General features: G+C 46.4%; 1 pseudogene across 1 annotated transcript; it reads right to left on the bottom strand.

Annotated features, from left to right (window-relative positions):
• Nucleotides 1-778: 778 nt before the first annotated feature.
• LOC148140084 (zinc-binding protein A33-like) lies at nucleotides 779-25,959 on the bottom strand (annotated as a pseudogene). The gene is made up of 6 exons (XR_015753033.1): nucleotides 25,335-25,959; nucleotides 25,137-25,232; nucleotides 24,810-25,043; nucleotides 24,119-24,141; nucleotides 22,871-22,986; nucleotides 779-6,499 (listed from the first exon to the last, which is right to left on the bottom strand). The product of XR_015753033.1 is annotated as a zinc-binding protein A33-like (transcript).

Consider the following 25,959-nt stretch of genomic DNA (forward strand, 5'->3'; position numbering starts at 1 on the left):
TTGATATATATATCGACAGAGATAGTAGTGTTTTTTGTTGGTTTATTGTGGTTGTACCTTTGTAATTTTACAAAAAAATCTACTTCTTTCAATAAAAATATCTGGAAAAATATAAAAGAAAAAGGACTGAAGGGGCAATGTTTTCAAAGAAACTGCCATAGCTAGTGGTGGAGGCTGGTAAAATTACAAAGTTAAAAGGCATTTGGATAGGTATATGAGTAGAAAGGGTTGAGAGGCTAACAGCCAAATGCTGACAAATGGGACTAGATTAATTCAGGATCTCTGATTTGCATGGACAAGTTAGATCATAGGGTCTGTTTCTATGCTAAACGTCTCTATGATTCTTTGACTCTATAACTGAAATGAGGAGGAATTTCTTCAACCAGAGGGTGTTTAATCTGTAGAACTCATTGTTACAGAATGATGTGGAGACCAAGTCATTGAGTGTGTTTAAGACAGAGATGGATGGCTTCTTGATTAGTAAAGGGACCAGGGTTACAGAGAGAAAGCAGGAGAATGGGGACTGAGAAATATATCAGCCACGATCAAATGGTGGAGGAGACCCGGAGTGGTTTTCAGAGATGCAACACATCACATTTCTTTGACCTCATTCTGCTGCTGCATCTTTTAGTCAACAGAGGGGAAGCCTGCAGCTGGATATATTAGTGACTGTCTTATATTTATAACCGTGAGTCACTGTCACAAGTGATTGAATGGATTAGGGACCCTGTCAAGCTCCTGAATAACCTATTGAATGCCTCAAATAAAAAGACTGGAATTTGCAAAGCACTTGTAATGACATCTCAAAGCTTCTTACAGTCTACGAAGTATTTCAATATTGTATTTAATGTTGCAAAATGGAACATAAAGCAGCCAGTCTGTACAGAGCAGGCTCCCATAAACAGCAATGTGAACACATCATCTAATCGATTTGGTGTTGTATGGGGGATAAACATTGGCCATGGGACCTTTTTTATATTCACCCCTACATGAGGTTTGAATCAAAATGTCATTGAATGGAGTGCAGTCCCAATACTGCAGCACTCCCCCAGGACTGAACTCAAGTGTCAGTCTGAGGTTTTATCATCATGTCACACACTGCAAGCTCAGACATTCACATTTCTCTCCAAATTATTATTGTACGGTGTCTCAACACCGTAAATATGATGCTGTACTTTGGAAATACGATGCTGAAGGACAGGATCTGAGGAGCATAAGTTGGGAGCATAGGCTGTCAGGGAAGGATGTCGTGGAAATGTGGAACTTTTTCAAGGAACAGATATGATGTGTCCTTGATATGTATGTACCTGTCAGGCAGGAAAGAGATGGTTGTGTGAGGGAAACTTGGTTGACGAGGGAGGTTGAATGTCTTGTAAAGAGGAAGAAGGAGGCTTACATAAGGTTAAGGAAACAAGGTTCAGACAGCGCATTGGAGGGATACAGGATAGCCAGAAGGGAGCTGAAGAAAGGGAGTAGGAGAGCTAAGAGAGGGCATGAAAAATCTTTGGCGGATAGGATCAAAGATAACCCCAAGGCATTTTATACGTATATGAGAAACATGAGAGTGACGAGAACGAGGGTAGGTCCGATCAAGGACAGTAGTGGGAGACTGTGTATTGAGTCGGAAGAGATAGGAGAGGTCTTGAATGAGTACTTTTCTTCAGTATTTACAAACAAGAGGGACCATATTGTTGAAGAGGAGAGTGTGAAACGGACTGGTAAGCTAGAAGAGATACTTGTTAGGAAGGAAGATGTGTTGGACATTTTGAACAACTTGAGGATAGACAAGTCTCCCGGGCCCGATGGGATATATCCTAGGATTATGTGGGAAGCAAGAGAGGAAATTGCAGAACCGTTGGCAATGACCTTTTTGTCATCACTGTCAATGGGTGTGGTACCAGAGGACTGGAGAGTGGCGAATGTTGTGCCCCTGTTCAAAAAAGGGAATAGGGATAACCCCGGGAAGTACAGGCCAGTTAGTCTTACTTCAGTTGTAGGCAAAGTAATGGAAAGGGTACTGAGGGATAGGATTTATGAGTAGCTGGAAAGACACTGCTTGATTAAGGACAGCCAGCACGGATTTGTGAGGGTTAGGTCTTGCCTTACAAGTCTTATTGAATTCTTTGAGGAGGTGACCAAGCATGTGGATGAGGGTAGAGCAGTGGATGTAGTATACATGGATTTTAGTAAGGCACTTGATAAGGTTCCCCATTGTAGGCTTACGCGGAAAGTCAGGGGGCATGGGATAGAGGGAAATTTGGCCAGTTGGATAGAAAACTGGCTAACCAGTCGAAGTCAGAGAGTGGTAGTAGATGGTAAATATTCAGCCTGGAGCCCAGTTACAAGTGGAGTTCCACAGGGATCAGTTCTGGTACCTCTGCTGTTTGTAATTTTTATTAATGATTTGGAAGAGAGAGTCGAAGGGTGGGTCAGTAAATTTACAGATGATACAAAGATTGGTGGAGTTGTGGATAGTGAGGAGGGCTGTTGTCGACTGGAAAGGGACTTAGATATGATGCAGAGCTGGGCTGAGGAGTGGCAGATGGGGTTCAACCCTGTCAAGTGTGAGGTTGTCTATTTTGGAAGGACAAATAAGAATGTGGAATACAGGGTTAACAGTAGGGTTCTTATTAAGGTGGTAGGAGCAGAGGGATCTTGGGGTCTATGTTCATAGATCTTTGAAAGTTGCCACTCAGGTGGATAGAGCTTGCAAGAAGGCTTATGGTGTATTAGCGTTCATTAGCAGAGGGATTGAATTCAAGAGTCGTGAGGTGATGTTGCAGCTGTCCAAGGCCTTGGTTAGGCCACATTTGGAGCACTGTGTGCAGTTCTGGTCGCCTTACTTTAGGAAAGATGTGGAAGCTTTGGAGAGGGTGCAGAGAAGATTTACCAGGATGTTGCCTGGAATGGAGAATAGGTCGTACAAGCATAGGTTGAGAGTGCTCGGCCTTTTCTCATTGGAATGGCGAAGGATGAGGGGTGACTTGATAGAGGTTTATAAGATGACCAGAGGAATAGATAGAGTAGACAGTCAGAAACTTTTTTCCCCGGGTACAACAGAGTGTTACAAGGGAACATAAATTTAAGGTGAAGGGTGGAATGTATAGGGGGGATGTCAGGGGTAGGTTCGTTACCCAGAGAGTGGTGGGGGCATGGAATGCACTGCCTGTGGGAGTGGCAGAGTCAGAATCATTGGCGACCTTTAAGCGGCAATTGGATAGGTACATGGATGGGTGCTTAAGCTAGGACAAATGTTCGGCACAACATCGTGGGCCGAAGGGCCTGTACTGTGCTGTATTGTTCTATGTTCTATGTTCTAACACAGATCACTGCACAACACCGCTGGTCACAAATCTCCAGTCAGAAAAACACACTTCCATCGCACTCATCAATCTTCTTTGTCACTTCCTCAAAAAACTCACTGAGTTTTGTCAGATGTGACCTCTCCTCTGCTTTGCCATTGAATAAGATTATAGCTAATCTGATCATTCTCAAATCGACTTTCCGGCCTGAACTCCATAACTTTTGATTTCCTTCCTTGTTAAAAATCTGTATATCCTGAATGACCCAGCCTCAACAGCCCTCTGCAGCTTCAAATTCCACACAAGCACAGAGAATGCTGGAGAAACTCAGCAGGTCTGGCAACAGCTGAGGTGTGAGAAATGTTTCAAATCCAGTGTGACTCTTGTTCAGATCTGTTTGTGTCTGTCCAGTGGGAGGGTGTAGAAATGTGTTGATTTATGTGATGGGTCAGACAGGCTTCAGAGTCCCTTTCTCACCACAGAGGCATAGCCCTGCAATGTAAAAGGGAATTCAAGAGTCCTTGGTCAGCAGTGGGGAAGTTAATGCCTCAGCCTACTTGAAACCTAATTCATCAACCCTTTGAAATGATCTGGAAGAATCTACATTTCACTGCCAATCACAAGGTTTCCTACAAAAATAAAAAAATGCTCGAGAACCTGGAGCAGTGTCACTAGATCTAAATATTGTCTCTTCTTTCCCTCCACTCACGTTGCCAGATTGCTGATTCTCACCAGCAATTTCTGTTTTTGTAGCACTCCTTGGCAGTGAAAATTGAAGTTTGTAACACACCTAGTGTTCAACAAACAAAGAATTGCAAATGCTGGAAATCTGAAACAAAGTAGAAATTGATTGAGAAAATATTTTCTCTGCACAAATGCTGCTAGACCTGTGCCTGGAACAGGCCAACACAGAACATTGCTGAAAAACTCATCACAGAAGTCCTCATTCACTGTCACCCTGTCAAATTCATCTTCATGTTATGATTAGATTAGATTCCCTACAGTATGGAAACAGGCCCTTTGGCCCAACAAGTCCACACCGACCCTCCAAAGACCCATTCCCCTATATCTACCCCTAACTAACGCACCTAATACTATGGGCAACTCAGCATGGCCAATTCACCTAAATGGACATCTTTGGATTATTGGAGGAAACCGGAATACCCAGAGGAAATCCATGGGGAGAGTATGTAAATTCCACACAGGCTGTCGCCTAAGGTTGGAAATGAACCGGGATCCCTGGTGCTGTGAGGCAGCAGTGCTGCAAACTGAGCAACCATGCTGCCCTGGCATTATCACTGGCATTTCATTCCATGGGCTTCGATTTTAATTCTAATTCTTTCAGGTGACAACTTCTCAAAAGCATTTTTCTAGTTCAGGATCAATTTCCCTCTGAATCCTAATTGTGTCTTCAGTCAAAAGCTCAATCAACTGAATGGTTTCAAACATGGTTAAATATTATATGATCATGACATAAATGATCAGTTCACCCATCACTTTCAAATCTGAGGTTTTCAAATTTTCCAATTTTATGAAAGAGCAGTAACATTCTGGGCAATAGTTACAAACCTGAGCAAAACAAGACCAGTTTCTCAATGTTATGACATCATGTTGTTGTTCAGAAAGCATGTGGTGTTTTGGCTTTCATTAACAGGGGGATTGAGTTTAAGAGCCATGAGATCTTGTTGCAGCTGTATAAAACTTTGGTCAGACTACACTTGGAATACTGTGTCCAGTTCTGGTTGCCCTATTATAGGAAAGATGTGGATGCTTTGGAGAGGATTCAGAGGAGGTTTACCAGGATGCTGCCTGGAATGGAGGGCTTATTTTACGAAGAGAGGTTGACTGGGCTTGGAAAAGAAGGAAGAGAGGTGACCTAATTGAGGTGTACAAGATAATGAGAGGCATAAATAGAGTTGATAGCCAGAGACTTTTTTCCAGGGCCGAAATTGTTAATACGAGGGGTCATAGTTTTAAGCTGTTTGGTGGAAAGTATAGAAGGGATGTCAGAGGCGGGTTCTTTATGCAGAGAGTTGTGAGAGCATGGAATGCGTTACCAGCAGCAGTTATGGAAGCGAGGTCATTGAGGATATTTAAGAGACTGCTGGACATGCATATGGTCACAGAAATTTGAGGGTTCGTACATTAGGTTTACCTCACATGAGGATCAATGGTCGGCACAACATCGTGGGCTGAAGGGCCTGTTCTGTGCTGTACTATTCTATGTTCTATGTATGGGGTATACATTATTGACACATGGTGGAAGTCTAAAGAAGATCAATCTGACATTTTTATTTTGACTGAGCCCAGTCCCCCTGGAAAGACTCCACTGACCTGCATTGAAATGATTTGGTCTCCCCCTGGAAAGACTTCCCTGAACCCAGTCTGAGACCCACTGACTGATTCATCTCCAACACCGTCATGTAGCGCCACCTCCCGCCTGTGGAGCAACATTACAGGCAGGAAGGTCCCCGGGTTCCTGCAGCTCACAGCTCACTCGACCCAGTCAGTCCCTCTCTACAATTGAGCTTCTATTTGTTTCTTCTCTCCCCCTCCCTCCTTCTTTCCCCCAGACTGAGACCGACCTCCATCAGTTTACAGCTGGCAGGAGACAGGGGGACGGGGTGAAATTATGGGATGGATCTGTCAGTGCCCTTTAATCCCGCAGATTGTCAGCGGGGCGGGGTTTTTCCCGCCGTCATTCCATCCCGGACTGAAGAAGGGAAAGATCCTCTCAGTGAAAGTGTGGGTGAAAGTGTGGAGATGGGACATGGTGTCCGCATTGTAAAATGACACCTGTCCACCCTCATAGTCCAGGAAAACCCCGATCTTCCGGGGATTCACACTCAGGGAGAGGGGGGTCCGTGAGGGGGAGGTGGCGGCAAAATAACCACATCCGGGTCCCAGCCCCACAATCCAGAATCCGGTCTCCGGGCTCGGGGTGATCCCCCCTTTCCTCATCACAGACTCTCGGGCCACTCCCAGAGCCCACCAGGTCTTCTCCCCCACCTCCACCTCCCAGTAATGTCTCCCTGATGTGAATCCCTCTGATCCCAGGACACAGAGCCAGGGATCAAATCTCTCCGGGGAGTCAGGGAGCGGCTGCTCTGTGTCTCCGAGTCTCACACTGGTCCGGCCCTCAGACAGGATGAGCCGGGGATGCGCTGTGTTCGGATCCAGAGTCAGAGAGGCTGGAGCTGGGGGGAGAGATCAAATAACACCGTCAGAGAGAGAGAGCAGGTAGTGAGGGGCGAAGCGATAGAGGGTGTGGGAGTAAAAGAGAGATGGAGCGAGTCTGGAAAAGGTGAGTTGATGGAGGGGAGGGACAGGGAAAGAGGAGTGAGTGAGGGAGAATGCAGTGAGTGATGAGAGTGGAGGAATGAGGAGGAAGGATGGGTGAGGCAGAGGGCTGGGGAGGGAGGAGTAAGGGAAGGGAGGTGAGAGGGCTCATTTGGAGGAGAGTGATGGGGAAATGAAGTGCACAGGAAGAACAGAACCCTAAACCTAATCCTATCGCAGGATGGAGGGCAAGGTTAAAAAGAGGGGGAGAGTGAGTAGATGTGGGATAGAGTATGGAAAGTGAGGAGATGTGGGAGTGAGAGGAGAGGAGAGTGAAGAGGTGGTATAAGAGAGAGAGGTGTAGAGAATGAGGGGGAGCTCTGAGGGGGAATTGGCAATGGGAGGGTTGAGTGCCCAGGTGAGAGCAGTGGGAAGGGGTATCCCTCGGGATAAGATCATCTGGGGAGCCAGTAGGAGTGGGGAGAAATGGGGAAAGTGTGATAGTAGTGGCAAGGGGGTGTGTGGTGGAGAGGGTAAACTGAAACAGAAGGTGAGGGGAAAGCAAGGAGCAGAGAGTGTGGCAGAAGTCGAGGGAGATGAAGCACTCAGGGGTGGGGAAGGAGAGTGAGGGGAGAGCAAGGGGGTATTGGACAGCATAGGGGAGTGTCAGATGGTGGGGGCCAGGAGGGGGAGGGGAGAGTGATGAGCAGAGTGAGGGGTACGGGAGAGATGGGGGAGATTGAAGGGGTTAGTCAGAGTGAACGGTGTGGACAGAGTGGGGGAAGGCAACGTGAGGGAGAGGACAGAATGAGAGAGAGAGGGATAGGGCATGGACTGGAAGGGGAGATGGCTGGGTCCAGGAGGAAGAGACAAATTAAGAGGGAAGGGTGAGTAGGAGAATGTACGTGACAAAATGGAGAAGGGAAAGTGAGAGAAAGGGAAGAATGAGAGGAGGGGAGAATGCTGGGAAAGTGAGCATGAGGAGTGTGATAACATGAGGAAGGGAGCACATGGAGGATTGGAAAAGAAGATTGGGGCAGGTGGGGATAGAAGTGGAAGGTGGGTGAATGCAAGGGAAAGAGGAAAGCAAAGTGATGTGAATGGGTGGGAAGGGGGACAGTGAGGGGAGGCAGGAGAAATGGGCAGCAAGGCAGTGGGGAGACTGAGGGAGGGTAGAGTGGGGTTGTATTTGTAGGGGAAGGTTTATGGAAGGGGAAGGGGAGAATCATGGAGAATGGGAGGAAATGAGGGAAGGTTTTTAATCTCAGGAGAGGGAATGAAAGAGTGAAGACATGGAGTAAGTGATGGAGAAGGGAATGATTGGAAGCTGAATAAGGATATAGAAGAGGGTATGGAGGTTTTTTGAGGGGAGGTGACTGTTTGGGATGGGGTAGGAGAGAGTGAGTGACAGTATAGAATGGGAGGGTGACAACAGGAGGTCTGCAAAATAAGTGGACATTAGCGGTTTGGAGATCGGGAGAGTGAGTGGGATGGAAATGCAGTGAGTGAGGGGAAGAGAGAAAGGGTGTTGAGAGTGAGAAGGAAGGGATGGCTGAACTGGAGGGGAGAACTACAGGTTCACTGTCCCCTTTAGCTCAAAGGGGAAAGGGAGTCTTCACAAGGAAGATGGTCGAGTAAAAACAAGGACTGCAGATGCTGGAAACCAGAGTCTAGATTAGGGTGGTGCTGGAAAAGCACAGCAGATCAAGCAGCATCCGAGGAGCAGGAAAATCAACGTTTCGGGCAAAAAGCCCTTCATCAGGAATAGAGGCAGGGTGCCTGCAGAGTGCAGAGATAAATGAGAGGGGGAATGGAGGTGGGGAGAAAGTAGCATAGAGTACAATAGGTGAATGGGGTTGGGGATGGAGGTGATAGGTCAGAGAGGAGGGTGGGGGAAGGTAGAAAAGAGTACAATGGGTGAATGGGGGTGGGGATGAAGGTGATATGTCAGAGAGGAGGGTGGAGTGGATAGGTGGAAAGGAAGATAGGCAGGTAGGACAGGTCATGGGGACGGTGCTAAACTGGAAGGTTGGAGCTGGGGTGAGGTGGGAGAAGGGGAAATGAGGAAACTGGTGAAATCCACATTGATGCCCTGGGGTTGGAGTGTTCCGACGCAGAAGATGAGGCATTCTTCCTCCAGGCGTCGGGTGGTGAGGGAGCGGCAGTGGAGGAGGCCCAGGACCTGAATGTCCTCAGCAGAGTGGGAGGGAGAGTTGAAATGTTGGGTCACAGGGCGATGGGGTTGATTGGTGCTAGTGTCCTGGAGAAGTTCCCTAAAGTGCTCTGCTAGGAGGCGTCCAGTCTCCCCAGTGTGGAGAATACAATAAATAATATTGGTGGATATGCAGGTAGACCTTTGATGGATGTGGAAGGTTCCTTTGGGGCCTTGGATGGAGGTGAGGGCGCAGGTTTTGCAATTCCTGCAGTGGCAGGGGAGGGTGCCAGGAAGGGAGGGTGGCTTGTTGGAGGCGTGGACCTGACCAGGTAGTCATAGAGGGAACGGTCTTTGCGGAAAGCAGAAATGGGTGGGGAGGGAAATAAAACCCTGGTGGTGGGGTCCGTTTGGAGGTGGCGGAAATGTCATCGGATGTTGTGGTTTATGCGAAGGTTGGTAGGGTGGAAGATGAGCACCAGGGGGGTTCTGCCCTTGTTACAGTTGGAGGGGTGGGATTTTTTGAGGGCGGAGGGGCAGGATGTTGATGAGATGCATTGGAGGGCATCTTCACCACGTGGGAAGGGAAATTGTGGTCTCTAAAGAAGGGAGGCCATCTGATGTGTTCTGTGGTGGAACTGGTCCTCCTGGGAGCAGATAAGGCGGAGGTGGATAAATTGGGAATATGGGATAGCATTTTTGCAGGAGGTAGGGTGGGAAGAGGTGTAATCCATGTAGCTGTGAGAGTCGGTGGGTTTGTAACAAATCTCGGTGTCAAGTCAGTCGTCATTAATGGAAATGGAGAGGTCCAGGAAGGGAAGGGAGGTGTCAGAGATGGTCCAGGTAAATTTAAAGTCGGGGTGGAATGTGTTGGTGAAGTTGATGAATTGCTCAACCTCCTCACGGGAGCGTGAGGTGGCGCCAATGCAGTCATCAATGTAGTGGAGGAAGAGGTGGGGAGTGGTGCCGGTGTAATTACGGAAGATGGACTGTTATACGTAGCCAACAAAGAGACAGGCATAGCTGGATCCCATACGGGTGCCCATGGCTACCCCTTTGGTCTGGAGTAAGTGGGAGGAGTTGGAGGAGGCTGAGGACCAGTTCAACCAAACGAATGAGAGTGTCGGTGGAAGGGCACTGTTGGGAACGTCGGGAGAGAAGAACCAGAGGGTTTGGAGGTCATGGCGGATGGAGGTGTAGGGGGGTTGGATATCCATGGTGAAGATAAGGCATTGGGGGCTGGGAAACGGAAGTCTTGGAGGAGGTGGAGGGCGTGCGTGGTGTCTCAAATATATTTGGGGTGTTCCTGGACTAGGGGGGGCATAGGACAGTGTCGAGGTATGTGGAGATGCATTTGGTGGGGCAGGAGAATACTGAGGCAATGGGTCGGGCAGGGTGACCAGGCTTGTGGATCTTGGGAAGGAGATAGAACCGGGCAGTGCAGGGTTCCCGGACTATGAGGTTGGAAGCTGTGGGTGGGAGACCTCCTGAGGTGATGAGGTTCAGTACGGTCTGGGAGATGTGGTTTGGTGATGGGGGGGTGGGGTCATGGTCGAGGGGGCGGTAGGAGGAGGTGTCTTCAAGTTGGCATCTGGCTTCAGCGGTGTAAAGGTCAGTGCGCCAGACTACCACTGCACCCCCTTTATCTGCTGCTTTGATGGTGAGGTTGGGATTGGAGCAGAGGGAGTGGAGGGCTGCGCGTTGTGAGGGTGAGAGGTTGGAGTGGGGGGGCATCAATAGGTTGAGGCGGTTAATGTCTCGGCGGCAATTGGAAATGAAGAGGTCGAGGGCGGGTCATAGGCCAGCGCGGGGTGTCCAGGTGGATGGAGTGTGCTGGAGGCCGGCGAAGGAGTCCTCGGAAGGTGGGCGGGAGTCCTGATTGTGAAAGTAAGCTCGGAGGTGGAGTCGGCGGAAGAAGTGTTTGATGTCACGGTGTGTATTAAATTCATTGATGTGTGGATGGAGGGGGATAAAGGTGAGGCCTTTGCTGAGGACTGATCGTTTATCCTCAGATGAGGTAGAGATCGGGGGAATGGTGAAAACTTGGCAGGGCTGGGAGTTAGGGCCTGGTGAAGGTGTGGAGCTGGGAGTGGGGGCAGAGCCTGTAACTGGAGTGGGTGTAGTGTTAGGGGGAATGGGGGTGGAGTCATGAGCAGGGGTGGTGTTCCCCTCAGGGTTCTGGTGGGCAGGGATGGTAACAGTGGGATATGTGGGGGGGCGTGTCAGCAGAATGCAGGTGAGTGGCGTTAGTGGGAGCGGAAGTGGTGGTGAACATGGCAGTGGGGCTGTGGAACTCACTCAGCGTGTAACATCAGCGATGATGTGAGGGGCAGAAGTGATGTCATGTGTTGTGCATGAGGAATTGTGAGGGGTAGAAGTGGCTGTGGGAGTGGCCATGCCATTGCTTGAAGTGTTCCGAAGTGGAAGATGACGCATTCTTCCTCTAGCCATCGGGTGGTGAGGGAGCGGCAGTGGAGGAGGCCCAGGACCTGCATGTCCTCGGCAGAGTGGGAGGGGGAGTTGAAATGTTGGGCAACAGGGCGGTGGGGTTGATTGGTGCAGGTGTCCCAGAAATGTTCCCGAAAGCGCTCTTTTATGAGGTGTCCAGACTCCCCAATGTAGAGGAGACTGCATCGGGAGCAACAGTTACAATAAATGATATTGGTGGATGTGCAGGTAAAACTTTGATGGATGTTGCATTTTGTTCGGACAAACCAGGCCAGAGTAGTACAGTTGATGGTGTAGGCCTGGGGGGTGTTATTGAATGGGAGGCCTGGGGGTGCAGGTACATGGTTCTTTGGAGTGGAGTTGCAGGGAGACACGGTGGTGAAGAGAGAGTATGGCACGCTTGCCTTCATTGGTCGGAGCGTTGAGTATTGGAGTTGCGATGTCATGTTGTGGCTGTGCGGCACACTGGAGTGTGATTCTGGTCACCCTACCATGGGGTAAGTATGTTGTGAGGCCTGAGAGTGTGGAGGGCATTTGCAGCGCTGTTGCTGGGACTGGAGGGTTTGTGATATAAGGAGTGGCTGAATAGGCTGGGGCTTTTTTCCCTGTAGCATTGCAGGCTGAGGGGTGACCTTTTAGAGATTTATAAAACCGTGAAGGGCATGGAATGGGTGAATAGCTAATGTATTTTCCCCAGGGTAGGTGACTCCAGAACTGGAGGGCTCAGATTTAAGGTGAGTTGGGAAAGATTTAAGAAGAACCTGAGGGGCAACTTGTTCATGCAGAGGGTGGTGCATGTATGGAATGGTCTGCCAGAGAAAGTGGTGGAGGTTGGTCCAATTACAACATTTAAAATGCATCAGGATGGGAATATGAATAGGAAGGGTTTCGCGGGATATGGACCAAATGCTGGCAAATGGGACTGGAGTCTGTTTGGGATATCTGTTCTGTGTGGACTCATTCGATGGAAGAGCCTGTTTCCATCCTGTGTGACTCTATCACTCCATCTGAATAACTTCCTAAATGTTGCAAAGATTTCTGTCTCCTTTCAGGCAGTGAGGTCCTGATGCCAACTGCGATCTTGGGTAAAAATATTATCCTTAATTCCCCTTGAAAACCCCTGCTCCTTCTCTTAAATCTATGCACCTGTTATTGTCCAATCCATTCCTCATAACTTTCTACACCATCATCAGGTTCTCCCCTCAGCCTTCTCTGCTTCAATGAAAACATCTCCAGCCGATCAAGTCTGTCTTCAGAGGTGAAATGCTCCAGCCCAGGCAACATCTTGGTGAATCTCAGCTGTTCCAGTCCTGCCCTGTCTCCTGTTGGATTTTCGACACACTCCTCAAAAAGATTAAGTGGAGACATTTTAAGAATTTTGTCCTGTCTAAGCCCTTCACAATCTGCCTGTCCCAGTTCATCCTGGGGAGGCTGAATTCCTCTGATGTAACAACCCTTTTGTTTTTTCACTTGTCTGAGATTTGTCTGCCTGTCAGCACTTAATCTCTGACTGGTGTGGGTCTATAGTACATTCCTAACAATGTAATCCCCAATTTTTATAAAGTTCTCCCCGTGTGGCCTCAGCGGAGTGGAAAATAAGATGTTACTAGAGTCAGAGGTATGCAGCATGGAAACAAACCCTTTGGACCAACTCATCCAAATTAATCTCGTCCCATTTTCCAGCACTTGGACCATGTCCTTCTAAACCTTCCTGTGGTATATAAGTAAAGCAGTGTTGCTTCTGAGCTAACTTACACAATTGCATAATTGTTTCAGCAAAGAGCTGAGTTAGCTAAACTTGCATGCAAAGATGAAACTATATGAAGGGAGTCAGGTTAAGACTTGGACGAGCAACAACGGAATATGTTACGGACTAGTAGACAAGGAAGATGGTAGGAAGAAAAGGACACTGAGCCATACCAGCTCAGCGCATTATCTTCACGTAGGCACCAGAATGAGCCAAGTTAGTTACAAGTAAGGGATAAAACAAACAAGAGTAAGGAGCGCCAGGCTTAGAGTAGTGGGAGAAGTAAACAAGGGCGGAGTGCAGCTAGGCAGGAGCGGAATACAGTAAGGAATAGTGATAGGTTTGACGCATAATATGCTAGGCTAATGAAGTAAACGGGGAAGTACCGAGAGAGACTCAGTTAAACTTTATAAATTGTGAAGTAATTTTTGGATCGGTGTGCCTACCTTTTAGCCACCCGTTTAGCAAGAACATTTCAATAATGTTTGCTGCTTCAGAATTTGACTCGGACTGAAATTTATTGATACGTGAGCTTTGTTCCTCACACTTCCTATTTGTGTACCCATCAAGATGCCTTTTAAATTTTGGAATCATACCACCACTTCCTCTACATCTCACTGCATACACGCAGTAACCTTTGCATGAAACATTTGCCCCTTAGATCCCTTTTAAACCTTTTCCCTCTCACCATAGACCTCTGCCCTCTAGTTCTGGACTCCCCCACTCCTACTTTGTCTATTTGCCCAATCCATGCTCCTCATGATCTTATAAACCTCAATAAGGTCACCCCTCAGCCTTTGACACTCCAGGGAAAACAGGTACACCCGCAGAAAATTTTCTTGGACACACATAGTCTCCTAGCCATCCAACTTCTTAACACAATGGAATTCCCAGTTTACGCTTGGAAAGTTAAAATTCCCTATTATTGCAACCCTATTAACCTTACAGATATCTGAGATCTCCCTGCATGTTGCTTCTCAATTTTCCACTGTCTATTTGACAGCTTATACTACAATCACAATGAGATCTTCCCGAGTTACACCCAAATAACCTCCCTGGATTGTCCCCAGGAGTATTCTCCTTAAGTACAACCATAATGTTATCTTTTATTAACAATACCACACCCCTCCTTTCTTGCCTTCCTTTCTATCTTTACTATGACACCCTACCCTTCCCTGAGCCACGTTTCATCACTAATAGCTATGATATTCCAATCCTGTGTTCCTAACCATGCCCTAAGTTAATCGGCCTTATCTGTCAGGCCTCTTGCATTAAATAAATGCAGTTCAATTGCTTATTCTTACCTCATTCTCTGCTGTGCTCATGCCTACCTTGAGTACTTAATTTGCGCCCTTTATCTACTGCACCTTATTTCTTATATCAATATCTGAGTCCCATCAATACAGCCTCTCCCCGCTTACTAGTTTAAAGTCTCCCAAGTCACACGAGCAAATCTTCCTGCCAGAATATTGATCCCCCTCCAATGCAGGAATGCAGGTGCAAACCATTTGTCTTCTACAGGTCACGTCTATTCCAACAAAGGTCCCAGCGGTCCAAAAATGTGAATTCTTGCTCCTTACTTCAGCTCCTTAGCCACACATTGTCCTACTACTCCTACTCTCACCAGCATATGGTACTGGGAGTAATCTAGATATTACTACCATTGAGGACCTCTTTGTAATCCCCCGCATCACTATTAGGAACAAAACAATGTATTAGTTTCCTCAGTGTCACTGAACTTTTCCACCACAACTGATATCATCAAAACTGATTACTTTTCATCATCACAATGCCGTTTCTGTGATATCACTGTTCACAGATTGATTCTCTCATTTAGAGTCAGAGAGATGTACAGCACAGAAATAGACACTTCAGTCTGACTCGTCTGTGCTGACCAGATATCATAATCTAATCTAGTCCCATTTGCCAGCACTTGACCCATATCCTTCTTGAATCCATCCTCTTCATATAACCATCCAGATGCATTTTTAATGTTGTCATTGTGACAACCTCCACCACTTCCTCTGGCAGCTCATTCCATAGATGGACCATCGTTTGCATGAAAACGTTTCTCCTTAGGTCCATTTTAACTGTTTTACCTCTCACCCTAAACCTATGCCCTCTACTCTCGACTCCCCGACCCCAGGGAAAAGACTTCGCCGATTTACCCTATCCATGCCCCTCATAATTTTGTAAACCTCTATAAGGTCACTCCTCAGCCTCTGACGCTACAGGGAAAACAGTCCTAGCTTATTCAGCCTCTCCCTATAGCTCAAATCCTCCAACCCTGGCAACACCCATGTCAATCTTTTCTGAACTCTTTCAAGTTTCACAACAGCCTTCCAATAGGAGGGAGACCAGAACTGCACAAAGTATTCCAAAACTGGTCTAACCAATGTGCTGTACAGTTGCAATATGACTTCCCAACTCCTATATTCAATGCTCTGACCAAGAAAGGAAAGCATATCAAATGTCTTCTTCACTATCCTATCTACCTGCGACTTCACTTTCAAGGAAATATGAACCTGCACGCCAATGTCTCTTTGTTCAGAAACACTCCCCAGGACCTGACCATTAAGTGTTTAAATCCTGCTCAGATTTGCCTTTCCAAAGTAGCGGCACTTTACATTTATCTAAATTAAAATCTATCTGATACTCCTCGGTCCATTGGTCCCATCTGATCATGATCCTGTTGTGTCACCTGCAAACTTGCTAACTGTCCCTCCTATGTTTACATTCAAATCATTTTTATAAGTGATGACAAGTAGTGGACCCAGCCTCGATCCTTGTGGGACATCACTAGTCACAGGCCTCCAGTCTGACAAGAAACCCTCCACTACCACTCTCTGTCTTCTACCTTCAAGCCAATTCTGTATCCAAATGGCTAATTCTCCCAGTATTCCATGAGATCTAACCTTGATAACCGGTTTATCATGAGGAACCTTGTCAAATGCCTTACTGAAGTTCATTTAGATCACATTCACTGCTTTGCCCTCATCAATCCTCTTTGTAGCTTTCAAAAAACAAGAGGGGATACGTCATCTAGCAAATATGTAAATTTCAAAAGGATAAGGAGAAAGGAAAGCGCGATGGGATAGCATTGTTGATTTGGGATGAAGTAAATACAACAGCAAGAAATAATCTGAAATCAGAAAAATATAGGCTCCACATGAGTGAAAGTAAGAAATAAAGTAAGAAGATTGGCAGAAATGGTCTGTAAGACCCCAAACAGGGCAGAGAATAATCAGGAGATAAAAAGTGCAAGAAACATTAAAGCAGGGTGACTTTTATCAACATGTCCATTTAAACAGTGAGATTAGCAGAGGAAGCCATGAGCACGTATTTTCCTGAAACAAAAATATTGTGAATCCAACCATATATTTGGCTATTTTGAATCTGGTGATGTCTAATGAGGCAGGTTTAGTAAATGATGTCAGAGTCAACACTGACCACAACATGGAGGAGTGTAGCATTCAGTTTGAAAGGGAGGATCTTGGCTGGGAAATAACTGTGCTAAGCTTAAACAAGGGTAATTGCAAAGGAATGGGGGCTGAGCTTGTTGGAGTGGAGTAGGAAAGGTATTTAGCAGCAAAGAAATTTGAGAATCAATGGCAGATGTTTAAAAGAACAGTACATGACTCACAGCAAAGATATATTTCAGTGAGAAAAAAGATTTCTGGGAAGGGGATAAGCCAGCGATGGTTAACTAGGGAAGTTAAGCACTTATGAAGAGTCATTTAGACTCAAAATGTTAGATTGCTTTCGAGGTTCACGTGAAGATTTGTAGCTCGGGTGGCTACTCATTGCTCATTTGCTCCCATATTCCCAACATTCCAAATTACATCCTTCCCTCACCTGGAAGTGATAGCAGTTTTCCAGGTACCTGCTCCCTCCTGCAGGACCATCCTGTGCCTTCTCACATTCTGAACCCTTGGAAAACTGACCAAGAACATTACACTGAATAAGAAACTTCAGATTGAATTGGAATCCAAAACTTCATGGAGTAGCCATTGGGTTTACTGCTTGATCAATAGGATTACTGAAAATATTGGAACAGTCGCTTCGTGATTAGAACTGCTGCCTCACACCACCAGGGAGCTGGGCTCAATTCCAGTCTCAGGTAACTGTATGAAGTTTGTACATTCTCCCATGTCTGCATTGGTTTCCTCCCACAGTCCAACAGTGTGCAGCTTTTGTCCATTGTGTCCAGGGAAGTGCAGGCTTGGTGGATTTGCCATGGGAAATATGGAGTTAAAAGAGTATGCGAAGGCGTTAGGTCCTGGTGGGATGCTTTTCAGAGGGTCAGTATGGAGTCGATGGGTTGAATGGCCTGCTTCCACACAGGAAGGATTATGTGATTCTAACAATCTCACTAGCTGCAAGCTGGCTTTTCACCCTCCCCTTATGGAAGTTTATAAATATCTGCTTTGTTTAATATTTGACTATGTTACACTTATAGATATTTATCAGGTTCAACAGGTCTGCCAGCATCTGTGCAGAGAAATCAGAGTTAACATTTTGGATTGAATGACGCTTCCTCAGAACTGTTGATAGCTAAGAAATGTCAGTTTATATACAGAAGATATGGTGGGGGAGAAGGGATGAAGAGTAAATGATAGATGGGGATTGAGCCCAAAGAGAGAGAAGAGCAGTTAGACAGACAAAGGAGTGGGGTGAATAGACAATCTGGCTAGGGGGGGTGAATAGCTGTTTATGGACACTGTTAGTGGCTAAAAATGATTTGTATGTAATAGCAGACTCTGTGATAACAAGGCCTGGTTGTTTGGGTTGGGGTAAGGACATGGGAGAGCTCAGACCCCAAAGTTAATCAATTTGCTATTGGGTCTGGAAGGCTGCAAGATCCCTAAGCTGAAAGTGAGGTGCTGTTCTTCTAGCTTACACTGAGCTGCATTGGAGCACTGCAGTAAGCCTGAGGCAGAGGTGTTGGCCAGGTTACACGGTAGTGTGTTAAAAGGCATCTGGAATTTCAGGGTCTTTTTTGGTAAACAGAATGCAAGTGTTCTGAAGTCAACCGTTCATATCCCCAGTAGAGAGGAGGCTGCACTGTGAGCAGTGAATGCAGTAGACGAGATTGTGAGAAGTGCAGGCAGGTGAAGGTGTGTTTGGGCCCTTGGATACTGAGGAAAGAGAAAGTAAATGGACAGATGTTACACCTTCAGCAGTTGCAGGGGAAGGTGCTATGGCATTGTGAGGGGGTGTTGGAAGTAAACCAGTGTCCCAAAGGGAATGGTTCCTGCGGGAGGTGAGGGGCGTGGTGTCTGGTGGTGACATCTCGCTGTTAATGGCAGCTGATGATCCTCTGGAGATGGATGCTGTTGGGATGGTAGGTAAGGACAAGGGGAACCCTATCACTGTTGCAACTGGGAAGAGAGGGGGTGAGGGCTGAAGTGCAAGAGATGGGTTGGTCCCACTTGAGGGCCCAGAGGAATCCTCGGTTGAGGAAAAAGGTGAACATTTCAGAGGATCCCTTGTCAAAGTTAACATCATCGGAACGAATCCGATGGAGACGGAATAACTAGGAGAATGGAATGGAGACTTTACAGGGAGCAGTATGTGAGAATATAAAGGCCAGGTAATTTTGGGAGTCGGTGGGTTTATTGTAGATATTAGTGGCCAATCTATCCCCAGAAATAGAAACAGAGATGTTGAGGAAGGGAAGGGCGGATTTGGAGAGCGACTGGGTGAAGGGGAAAGTGAGATGGAAGTTGGAAAGAAAATCGATAAAGCTTTTTAATTCCGATTGGAAGAGGGAAGCAGCACCATGCTCAATGCCTTCAGCTCCAATCCTGACTTTGTTATTAAACCTGCTGATCAGGGTGGTGCTATGATAGTCAGCAAACTGACCACTGCGTTGCAGAAACTGAGGTACCACTCAGATACCTCCTCCTATCTGCTTCTAGCCTGTGACCCCATGATGGAACATCAGGCCATTGTGTGACTCATGGTCACCAACCTCATTTCATCTGGGGATCTGCCCCCACTTCAACTGCCTCCAGCTGATCATCCCCCAATCCCACACAACTCGCTTCTACCGCTTTGCCAAAATACACAAACAGGATTACCTGGGCAGACCCATTCTTTCTGCCTGCTCCTGCCTCACAGACCTCATCATTTCCTACCATGACGCAGTCTTGCCTCCCCTGCTCCAGTCTCTGCTCACTTAGAAATACCATTCCTCTGACACTTTATGCCCATTCCAAAACTTCCAGCTTATGGCTACAGCTGGCTCCTCTTTCCCTTGGATATGCAATCTCTCTTCCTGAACCATGGATTCGCCAGCACTGTTGTTGACAGGGCCCTCAACTGGGTCCAACCCATCTCTGGCATTTTAACTCTCACCCCTTCTCTTCCCTCCTGCAACACTAATAAGGTTCCCCTTGTCCTTATCAACAATCCCACCAACATCCAGAAGATCATCAACCATAATTTCTGCCACCACCAGACACATATTCCTCTCCCCTCCCTTGTCCACATTCCACAGGGACTGTTTCCTCCATGGACACCCTGGTCTATTCTTCCCTCACTCTCAACAGCCCCCACTGCCTCATGGCACCTACCCCTGAGACTGCTGAAAGTGGAACACCTGTCCGTTTCCTTCCTCCCTCCTCAGCATTCAAGGGCCCAACAGACCTCCAGGTGAAGCAATGCCTTATCTGCACTTAGAGTCATAGGGACGTACAGCATGGAAACAGACCCTTCGGTCCAACCTGTCCATGCCGACTCGATATCCCAACCCAATCTAGTCCCACCTGGCAGCACCCGGCCCATATCACTCCAAACCCTTCCTATTCATATACCCATTCAAATGCCTCTTAAATGTTGCAATTGTACCAGCCTCCACCACTTCCTCTGGCAGCTCATTCCATACACGTACCACCCTCTGCGTGAAAATGTTGCCACTTAGGTCTCTTTTATATCTTTCCCCTCTCACCCTAAACCTATGCCCTCTAGTTCTGGACTCCCTGACCCCAGGGAAAAGACTTTGCCGATTTACCCTATCCATGCCCCTCGTAATTTTGTAAACCTCTATAAGGTCACCCCTCAGCCTCCTACGCTCTGAGGAAAACATCCCCAGCCTGCTTGGCCCTTCCCTATAGCTCAAATCCTCCAACCCTGGCAGCATCCTTGGAAATCTTTTCTGAACTCTTTCAAGTTTCACAACATTTTTCCGATAGGAGGGAGACCAGAACTGCATGCAATATTCCAACAGTGGCCTAATCAATGTCCTGTACAGCCGCAACATGACCTCCCAACTCCTGTATTCAATATTCTGACCAATAAAGGAAAGCATACCAAACGCCTTCTTCACTATCCTATCTACCTGCGACTCCATTTTCAAGGAGCTATGAACCTGCATCCCAAGGTCTCTTTGTTCAGCAACACTCCCTAAGACCTTACCATTAAGTGTATAAGTCCTGCGATGATTTGCTTTCCCAAAATGCAGCACTTCGCATTTATTTGAATTAAACTCCATTTGCCACTTCTCAGCCCATTGGCCCATCTGGTCCAGATTCTGTTGTAATCTGAGGTAACCCTCTTTGCTGTCCACTACACCTGCAATTTTGGTGTGATCTGCAAACTTACTAACTGTACCTCTTATTCTCGCATTCAAATCATTTATGTAAATAACAAAAAGTAGAGGACCCAGCACCAATCCTTGTGGCACTCCACTAGTCACAGTCTGAAAAACAACCCACCACCACCACCCTCTGTCTTCTACCTTTGAGCCAGTTCTGTATCCAAATGGCTAGTTCTCCCTGTATTCCATGAGATCTAACCTTGCTAATCAGTCTCCGATTGTCGAACGCCTTACTGAAGTCCATATAGATCACATCTACTCCTCTTCCCTCATCAATTCTCTTTGTTACTTCTTCAAAAAACTCAATCACTTCACTCAATCTAATCTACTGCATTCACTGCTCACAATGTGGTCTCCTCTACATTGGGGAAATAAAGCATTGACTGGGTGACAGCTTTGCTGTACACTTGCATTCTGTCTGTAAAAAAGGCCCTGAGTTTCCAGTTGCCTGCTCCTTTAACACATCACAGATGCTGCCAGATGTGCTGAGCTTTTCCAGCAAATTCTGTTTTTGTCTCTTATTTACAGCATCCACAGTTCTTTCAATTGATATTTATTTGCTGCGGTTTTCATCATTGATCACTTCAGTAAGACCATCCTACATCTTCTATTATAAAATGTAGTCTCTCAGTGTTTGCAACTCCTTCTCTTCGCTAAGCTATCTAAATCCCACCTTCCCCATTTGACCATCATCTCCCCCCATTCTGACACTGCCAATTTCCAACTTCCATCCCACCCTCACCTCCACCAAGTCGATCACTGATTCCTCCTTTTTTCTTCCTTGACATGTCTGTTTCCATTTCTGGGGACAGACTGAACAATCATATCCACTATAAACCCGACTCCCCTGGCTACCTAAAGTATACATCCTTGTATCCTGCTTCCTGTAAACACTCTTATTCCATTCTCCGAGTTTCTCCATCTCCATTCCATCTGCTCCGACAAGGCAAACTTTGACAAGGGAGCCTCAGAAATGCCCACATCCTTCCTCAACTGAGGATTCCTCAGCAATGTTGTTGAGAGTACCCTCAATCGGGTCTGGCCCACCTCCCACACTTCTGTCCACACCCTCTCTCTTTTCTGCCACAACAGTGATAGCATTCTCCTCGTCCCAACCTACCATCCCACCAGGATCCACAACCAGAAGAGCATCAGACAGTATTTCTACCACCAGGCACATATTTCCCTCTGCTCCCTTGTCAGCCTTTCACAGGGACCGTTCCCTTCCAATCACCCTGGTGCACTCTTCCTTCACTCCCAACACCCACGCACAGCCCCACAGCAACATCCTCAGCAACTTCCAAAGGTACAACACCCGCTCATTTACCTCCTCCCTCCTCAGTATCCAGGGTCCAACACACCCACAAGGTGAGTAGCACTTTCACAATGTCGTGTCCTTTATTAACTGCTCACAATGTGGTCTCCTCTGTATTGGGGAAATAAATCATCTGTGTTCTGCCTAAAAAAAAAGACCCTGAGCATCCAGTTGCCTACCACTTTAACACACCGTCCTGTTCTCTGGGCAACATCTCTGTCTCAGGCTTGCTGCAGAGCTCCACTGAAGCTCAGTGCAGGCTGGAATAACAACACCTCATTTTACACTTCCGGACCCTGCAATTCTTTGGACTCAATTTCAAGTCCAATAATTCTAGGCCCAGAGCTCTACCGTGAACTAGACCACTATCCCACATATCACTGCCATTACACTCTGCCTATTATTAGGCATTAACAGTCTCCATCACCAGGTATTCACTCTCCTAACCTAATAATTATCTACTCTTTTATCTTTCTAACTGTTCTTCTCTCTCCTTGGGGTCTATCCCAACCTATCATTTCCTTCTTACCTCCTCCCCACTGTACCTTCTGCAGATAAACTGACTTTTCCCAGCTACTATCAGTTTTGAGGAAAGATCACTCAATCTGAAAGGTTAACTCTGATTTCTCTCCACAGACCTGCTCAGCTTTTCAAGCAATTTCTGTTTTTGTTTCTCTCACAACCCCCATGAGATATGTGTCTTTTAACACTGGCCCTTTAATGTCTACATGCCTTCCTGATATTATGATAAAACTGTCCTCCAATGTCACTCCCGATGCAGCCAGCCCAGTCTCCTCTCAAAATCCTGTCTCCATGCTCGATTCCTCTGGTTAGACAGAACCCTTCACTGCTCTGACACACAGAGCTGATGGCTTCAGACACTTACCCAAATGGACCCAGAGAAAGTACAATGTTTCCAGGGAGAGTCTCCAAGAATTAACAACTAGTGATGTGAAGATGTAAACTGGGGCCTTGGAGACCCTGCACATCTGGATCTATCATTAGGAAAATGAATACACATGTTTACCTGGGTGAATGGTGTGCATCATTTCTCTCCAGACAGTGTATTGTAAAGGGCCGGTGAACTGTCCAAGAGACAGAGAGCCATCAGCAGCTGAGAGTGTCATCTTCTCATCACTAATCCTGTAAACATTAAACAGATGACACGATAACCTCTGCTTTCTTCAAACATTTATGAAAACATTTAAATATTCAAGCTTTCTGCATTTTCCATGTTTGAGTCCCTGGGTTAGAAGGTGAAATGTTCCTCTTATTTTTGTAACTAATCCAACAAGAATTTGACAATGCACGGGCAAGGATTGGAAATGCCCAGGTCCAGAGAAAGGCCCATGTCCTGACAACAGAATAGTAACTGAGACATCACACACCATGGAGATGATATACATTTCCCCATCCCCTTGCTGTATTCTAAACAGAGCTTGTGGAACAGAGGCAAAAAACCTGAAAAATCTAAAAGCCCCACGTCCATTTGTGCAATACATGGGTCCCACATCCCTCAGAGAGTCCTACTCCTCCGGCCTTCTGACCATCTCTGATTTTAGTCTCTCCACCCATTGGATGTTGGGCCTTCAGCTGCTGAGATCCTCAGCTCTGGAATTCCATTCCCCCAGACTCTCCATCTCTGTATTCCTTTTTCCTCCTTTAAGATCCACTAAAACCCACAGCAATCATCTGGATTAATAGCTCAGTGACACTTTTCTACACTTTCTAACTCTCCTGTAAAATACCTCAGAACATTAGATTGTACTAATTAAAGATCTTTTTATTTTGCATTTATTGTACCTTTTATAAAGGCTACGGTGAGAGTTAGCATTGTAAAAGGTGAAACAAAAATGATTCGCCCTTTAAACTCTGACTGTCTCGGGCTGGTCAGGAGCCATGCAGGGACAGGGATGGCCATTCCCTGGAAACATGGGCAGTGTGTCTCTCACAGGGTCAGGGGGAAGGTCACAGTCAGGCAAACAGCCCAAATCGGGGCAGTGATCACTTCCAGCCTGAGAACCAGGCTGTATTCACAGGTATCTTGTCATTGTTTACAATATTGTCGAACAGTTTTATAAAATCTAATACTGTTTAAAACCTGTAACAATCTTCTTCTTATAAAAACAATCGTGTGTGAATCATAACCGGAGTTACTGTTATCTGATGAATCACTCTTTGAAGCGGCGATTTTAACCAGGAAATCACCCCATCATAACCCGTCCCTGAGTTATTGAGCAAACTGTGCAGAGTTTAATTAAAGAGCATGTCCTACCTTCTCTTCCGACAAGCTTCCTCCTGAAAGAAATGAATCACAAACAGTGAGGATGACAGTTACAGATTTCAGGAGGAGACAGACAGGATGCTGAAATGAGCAGACACAACACGGAAGTGTAAAGTGATACATTTTGGAAGGAAGATTGAGGAGAGGGTAAAATAAACTGGAACTGACCATCAGTCCCGCTCACAGACACAGTGACTCTCATACTCCCATTATACCAGACACACCCACACACTCTCCACATGGAACTGGAACTGGATTAACAATGGGAGTTCACGAGATAATTAAAATTGGGGAACACGGAGATCAAAACAAATAAAAACATCCAACCCATTCTCGGGAGAATGTCGGCGTTCCCGAGAATGTGCAGAGAGTGTGGCAGCGGTTACAAAAAAAGGAAATTACTGGAAAATCTCAGCAGGTTTGGAAGAATCTGTGGAAAGAAATCAGAGTGAACGTTTCGGGAGCATTGACCCTTCTTCAGTGCCAACAGCAGAAAGCCAGTGTGCTTCCAAGTAAACCTGTTGGACTATAACCTGGTGTTGTGTGATTTTTAACTTTAACAGTCGAACCGTCCGGACAGTCACAAGGTCAGTTCACTTTTTTACACGACATTCCATATTATTTTTACAGTTGTCATCATGTCCGAAATCTGTCTGAAATAACCTGCAATATCTTCCCTCACCTTCAGAAACATCAGCTTGTCTTTTTGCTCCATCTGTTTCTGCAACTTTGAGAGTTTCTCCTCAATAGAATTTAAATTCTCCTGAATCTCTCGAAGGTTTCTCTCCATTGGTTCTACAACCCTCTCCTCTTCTTCCCTGAGATCTCTGAGTAAACGCTGCTCTTTCTCAATGAGAATCTGGTGCATTTTAGTGAACTCGGATGTGATGTGGGTCTGCAGACTGCTCGCCTGTTCCTACCAAATGAAATGTGAAACCTCATTAATGTCCCGCGATAAAGGGAACAAAACTAACCGAGATCCCAGAGAATCAGCACAGGGAGAGCTCACCCTCACTTCGGAAATCTTCCGTTTCTGGGTCAGTTCCGTTTGTAGAACCGCCGATTTTTTCTCTGTGAGAGAATCTGAGGAAGATTTCAGTTTATCCTGTGATTGAAAAAGAAATTGAAAAGTTAAATGTGTTAGGTCTGGTGTGGGATCAGGGATATGTGATGAAACGCGCAGTTTATAAAATATTCTGTCTTTTACCTTGTAGATTTCAACAGCTTCATTGATCGGCAGGAAGCGGTGCTCTCTGTGTTCCCGGGAATCTCTACAAATCAGGCAGACCAATTTCCTGTCAGTTTCACAAAACAACTTCAGATCTTCCTGATGTTCCTCACAGTGAGGTTTACTTTCCTTCTCTTTCGGATCCAGCTTTAATTTTCGAGCCTCCTCGGCCAGATTCGCTAAGGCCCGATTTACCCTGAGGTTTCTTTCCGGAAACTCCTCTCTGCATGCCGGGCAGGAGTTTATCTCCTTCTTTTCCCAACTCTCGGTGATACAGGAGCGGCAGAAATTGTGTCCACAATCCAGTGTAACCGGATCGGTGAAGAAATCCAGACAAATGGGACAAATTGTCTCCTCGGTCAGTTTCTGGAGCTGCTGTTTGGAAACCATGATCGATCTCACACTTCCTGATTCAAACCACTTTCAGTTTCAATGTGACTGCGCTGGTGAACACATTCAGTTCAATCACTTGCCGATGGATTTCACTGCAAATGTCAGAGAAGAGTAATTAGTAACTATGTTTCAAGAAGATTTTGACCTGGGAACCAGTGAAAGACAATATTTTGAAATAGAAACAGCTTTAGACCGCCGAGGGGGATTTCAC

This window comes from Chiloscyllium plagiosum, unplaced genomic scaffold (genome assembly GCF_037043375.1).
Source record: "Chiloscyllium plagiosum isolate Xiang-an unplaced genomic scaffold, Cpla_swu_hap1 HiC_scaffold_35, whole genome shotgun sequence".
NCBI lineage: Eukaryota > Metazoa > Chordata > Chondrichthyes > Orectolobiformes > Hemiscylliidae > Chiloscyllium > Chiloscyllium plagiosum.